Source organism: Triticum urartu, chromosome 2A (genome assembly GCF_056163025.1).
Source record: "Triticum urartu cultivar PI428250 chromosome 2A, HENAU_Tu73, whole genome shotgun sequence".
Lineage (NCBI taxonomy): Eukaryota > Viridiplantae > Streptophyta > Magnoliopsida > Poales > Poaceae > Triticum > Triticum urartu.
The window spans coordinates 34,317,201-34,322,967 of NC_141874.1; the positions used below are offsets into that span (position 1 = coordinate 34,317,201).

Consider the following 5,767-nt stretch of genomic DNA (forward strand, 5'->3'; position numbering starts at 1 on the left):
ATGTTTAGGGACCTGTTTGTTGTAGATATATTTGTTGCGCTTTATATTTTTAGTGGGTCTGTTGGACTGTTGCCCGCTGTCCGCTATATTTTTGAGCCTCTGCTGGACTGAATTGGCCACGGCGTGCTAACATTACTAAAATGGCGCTCTAAAATTATTTTAGCACGCCAGTTTTTTGGGCTTCTATTGAAGATGCTCTAAGCAGTCTAGATCAAAGCAGATGGATCTAGGAACGCTTATAAATGCAATCGCCAAGAGTGTACAAACTAGAGACCTAAGCGTTATCATGAATGAACGTGAACCATGCCCAACACATCCCCACTTGCATACCGTCACTATGCAAGGATAATTATCTATTGGACAATGGAAATACGACATGATGATTCTTCTACGTAAGCAACAAAGCAACTCAAAGTAGTGCTGCCCAGCCATTACATGAAAGAGCATCATTAATATGAGAATGATAACAAATAGATCTTCAAAAAAAGGTTGGGAGATTACAAATCAAGATCTCCATACAACCCCAATGAAAAACAGAGACTTTATCCCATAATCATACATATGTTGATGCAAAAAGGGGGTAAAAGATGCTCTATAGATCAGGTGGACCTCATGACACGAATGGCGGCAGGAGAGCCCTAGGCCGACCGGCCTGAGCTCGGCTTGGGGAGTTTTCTCCTCCTCCCAAGCTCTGCCTTGGGTGGCCTCCTGTAGATCCAATCTTTTCTCCGTTTTCAACCTTGTGGCAATGGTGGATGGTGTATGCGTCATATTTCCTCTCTTCCCCTCATCTCCTTAGATGTGGTCCTTCAAGATGTTTTTATAGAACTTCGTGGGTGGCAGATCTAGATGAATGGTCGGTGCAAAAATGCTAGATGCATCGTTTACTTCATGCCAACGAAAAGGGAAGCTTTAACAGGCCTTGGAATAGGCCAGACTAATCTCCTATAAGGTCCTAGGCCGACCGGCCTAGGCCCTTTCTCGCCCATCCGGTCCTACTCTTTCACGTGTAGGCCCTTCATGATGACCGTCCTCCAATTATCTATTAAGCTCTTCATGAAAACCCTCTGACTACGTCGTATTTCCTGTCAAAACAGAATATGGTCCAAACTACAACACATATGCAATAATGGGTTATTTCATGCGCCAAGTGGTGGGTTAGAATAAGAATTAGTCCAAAAACACCACTTGAATGACATAAAAAGGTGTCAATAATGAGCGCCAAAAAAGATTAGAAGAGGCAGCTTTTAGGCCGACTTTGGTAGGGCTTCCCAACCGACTCCTGGTGAAGCCCTACCAAAGGGCTTGAGCAAAATAGCGCCATCATGGAAGCCCCACTATATCTGCTCTCTGGAGAAAATCAGTGGAACGGGAGCCAAAAACACTGGCTCCTGCGATTTTATCTCAGCTGCGGTGCCGAAATCCTGATTTTCCCTTCTGTGCGGGGCCGGAGGGCACAGGGGAGCATGCGGGCTCGGAGGCGCTGACAGCATGGTGGAGCAGGCGCGGCTGGAGGGTGTTGGTGGCGCGGGAAAGCAAGAAAGGTAGGAGTGGGGAGTGTCAGCCGGGGTGAGGCGGACGCGGTGCGGGTCTGGAGGGATTGAGCAGCGCGGTGGAGTAGCTCGGTAGGCATAGAACAAAAAACCAAACCGGTTCACTGATTGAACTAAAAAACCGTGAACCGGTGACCAGACTGGTTCAGTTCAATCAAAAGATTGCTCATGCAATTGGACTGGTGTGAACTGATCGAACCAGCTGGTTTTGTGTCAAACTGATGAACCAGTTGACCATTTTTTCAGTGAACAGTTTGATGTTTGGATATTGATTTTGGAACTTTCGATAATAGACTATTATGTTATTTCTATGTGATTCCATCAGATATGTTTTGGCAATAAAACTTGCATATTACTCATTGAAATTATGAGAAATATGTATTATATTGACAACGATGAACCACTTGTTTGACTAGTGAACTAGTGGTTGCGTCGATGAAATAGTAGCATGACCAGTTCAATCTCCGGTCCGGCTTTTCACTCTATGTCGACAGGACGTAGGCAGAACGGAGCAGAAAGGCGTGCACGGAGGGAAGCGTCGGGCAAGGCCAGAGTGTGCTGGCGCAAGGATAACAACGGTGGAAGGATGAGGATGAAAATATAGAAGAAAAGAAAAAAAGGTACATATATTATTGACTACATAATAACCCATGAATCGTTGGTTAATCTATAGTTTTATTATTAGCTTTTTTATATGAAATCATAACATCATAAATTGAAACAAATGTAAAACAAACAAGGGAACAATTGAAATTTTATCTCTTTCATTCATTCATAGAAGACAGGAGAAGCTATTTTCCTAAACATTTATCAAAAGGACTTCAACTCCACTACACAAGCCACTCCAACAGAGAGGCTACAATCGAAGCTATTTTAGCCAGCCGGAACTCTACCAAACCCTTATCTACCATTTTTAAGAAGTTTCTCCCCACTTCTCTTTATTCTCTCATCATGCACACTGCCCACGTCAGGGATTTGCCACGTCACCACGACAAAAAAGACCCGCTTTTTCCCTCAACCGCAGACAGCACGGCCGCCGGTCCTCCCACACAGATCGGATCCCACCCACCTCAAGACCAGCGGCGGTGCACACCGCGCCATGGCCGCACCGCACTCCTCCTTCGTCGGACCGCCTGCACCGCCTCCTCCTGCGCCGCATCCCGCACGACTGCCAGCCGATCCCACCCACTTCTAGCCCAGTACCAGTGCTCACCGCGCCATGGCCGCCCCGCGCCTCCACCGCCTACTCCTTTGCCAGATCGAGTCCTGCCGCCACCTCTAGGCCTACTCGCTTGCTTGCACCGCCCGTCCACCACTGTGCGCTGCCCGCTGTCTGGCATCTGCTTCAGCCGGCCGGAGGCCGCCGGTACGACGTCTCCTGGGCGTTGGGACGCGGACAAGGCGCAGTCCCGTTGCTGCTGCCCCAGGTCATTGAGGAACATCACTATCTTGTTGGGCGCACCCCCTACTCTGCTCCAAGCCTCCAGGTGCAGTTGGGATGCAGGTCGTCCACCATTTGGCCATCGGTGTTGTTGCTCTACTCTACCCTTTGGCCATCGGCGCTGTAGTTCTGCTCCACTGTTTTTCATCGTTGGTCGGGAAATCGGTTTATCCACGTCTTCCCCAGGTTAACAGAGCCACATTTACTTCACTGATTTTGACTAAACTTCTCGGTGTGGAGGTGATGTAATCACATTGTTCTTCAGTAGTTTTTAGCTTGCTGACACTAACTAGATGGCCCACACTTTCCTCTTATCAATTAAACGGTTCAACTAAAAAGCAAAGAAACCCTTCTGTTGCATGTCATTGATGATTGACTCTTCACTTCATCTTCCCACGATCTCCATAAGTAACTGATGTCCTCCTATCCTACTCTTTGTACACCCGTCGCTTCGCTTACCTATTTCACCCGATCCGTCGCTTCACTTATCTGCCCCGTCTTACCATCACCATCCACATTGGCCACCACACGCTTCAGTCAGCGGTAGTAGTCGTCTGCGGAAGCCATGGCTTGGTCGGCACTCGGGAGAAGGTTTTCCCGGACAATTGCTCCATGATCTGCTGCCACGATAAGAGATACTGCTAGTCAAAGAGTATTACAAGGTACGCCCGAGATCACAAAATAATACTTGAAGTTGCAAATTTACCTTTAATTGGTTTGATTTTCTTTAGCAGATTGTGTCAAAATCCCTTTGAAGAATACAATGGTGCCATCCACTGAAGGCAACTCATGTTCCTCCTTGTTCTTAGTAGGATTACATTAATCTTGCCATGGAAGAAATCAGAAGCAATTACCTTGCTTAAATACACAATTCTCCGTTGACGGTATGACTTTCATACCCTTCTTTATCATTCAATACATCTGAATTAATTTTGGATAATCGAAATATGTTATGTTTGTAGGTCACTTTTGTTGTTAATGTTCTTATCAATGATGGACAATTCTAACTTGCTAGGCACGTTATGGATATATATATATATATATATATATATATATATAAATATATATCTTATTTTCATGTCTACACTTCCTGCTTTGTATAGTTTGTTGGAGTTGTGTCGAATATAGTGTACAAGGTAGGTTACAGTTGGACTTGTAGTTGTATTGTGTTTAGATAGAATGTGGAGTTGTGTCCTAATAGGACACTTGTATCCTAGGCCTCTCATATATAGCGGGGCTAGACACACGATGTAACCTATGCCAACATAATAGCACTGGCACGCAAGGGGGAGCCGGCGGTGTGTGCCGGCGCCCGGGTGGCCGGTGTGCGGTATTGTGACGGTGTCATGGGGAGGAGCGCCCGTAGTCAAGCCCCGGGGATGTAGCCATGATGGTGAACCTCGTTAACAAATCTCGATGTCATGCAGGTGTGATTGCTTGGTCCTCGGACGATCAATGGTATGCCTCAGAATTATTCTAACAAGTGGTATCAGAGCAAGGTTTGATTTAAGGTGCGGATGTTGATCTAGAGGAAGAAGTGGAGTGGAAGAATTCGTCAAATCGATGGTCGGGTGCACCGATCGGAAAATCGATGGTGTCGGCGAGTTGCTACGTTCGTTTAGCAGTCAGGAGGAATTGTTCGTACGGAAGCTGTTCCAGCCGGATCTCGCTGAATTTGTGCGGTAGTAGGAGTCCTTGCTTGTCCGACTCGACGAGTTCGGTTGCGTGTGACCAAGGTTGCTCGTGGGCAACGGCCTAGCACGTGGCAGGCTGGCCCAATGGGGCTGGTAATGCGTTCTTGCAGGCCTAGGTCCTTGTGTAGCCGTGGTGGATTAGAGTGGCCGATGCAGGCAGCTGCTTGCACTATGGAGGGAGTCTCGGACAAAGGATACGAGCGGAGCACGAGATTGGTTTGTTGGGAAAAAAAGAGCGGCCAGGATCACGTGTGTGTACAAGAGCAGTTTTGGTTGGATCAAGTTCGATCTATTTCCTTCAAAAAGAAAAAAGTTCGATCTATTTTTCTGCTATCAGGTGCACGGAGAAGCAACAAGCAATTAGTGACAGGAAAAAAGAAGATTTGTGCAGTTTGCATGGAAGTTTTTTTTCTGGGTCGGTTTGCTGAGATGGCTTGAAACACGTGGACAGGCTGCGGAGGCGCGTGGATAAGTGCGTCATACAGGATCATGCATACACATGGCGTCTAAGACATGCACAGATGTGCAGACAGACACGACGCAGGGTGGAGCATGATTGCAGTTGGATATTTTTCGGCTGGGTCAGACTTGTCAGTCTGATGGATTGACACAAGTCGGTTGGTATAGAAGACGGTGGTGGGATCGGCGACAGCGACATAGGTGCATGATGCTGATGGTGACCGACTTCTGGGCGTGGAAACACATGGTGCGCAGGCCCGAGGGCTTGTGCGGCTTCGACAAGACTATGAAGCGGGATTGATTCAAGGTGGTGTATACACGGAGCTTGAAGTCGATGAGGCGCAAGGGTGGACTGATTATCTACCATGAAGTCATGTTGAAGTCGGAGCTGGAGTCTGTAGGACTTCACTCGGTGCTGATTGAGGGGTTGCGGCGTAAGTGCACAGAGAGTCGAAGCCTATTCAGCAGAAAAAGCGAGGGACACGTAGTTCGGACTGAAGCCCAGTGGTCTGATGGATGCGTGAAACTCGTCATCGATCGGTGATGATCGGTGGTACTCTGCAGTGGGGGTTGAGTGGTGTGGTTTTGCGACCCTTGAGACTCGACCAGGACAGCGGAGG

The 5,767-nt window shown here is 47.6% G+C and overlaps 1 pseudogene; it reads left to right on the forward strand.

Annotated features, from left to right (window-relative positions):
* Window positions 1-1,491: 1,491 nt before the first annotated feature.
* LOC147983278 (uncharacterized) lies at window positions 1,492-3,243 on the forward strand (annotated as a pseudogene).
* Window positions 3,244-5,767: the final 2,524 nt, after the last annotated feature.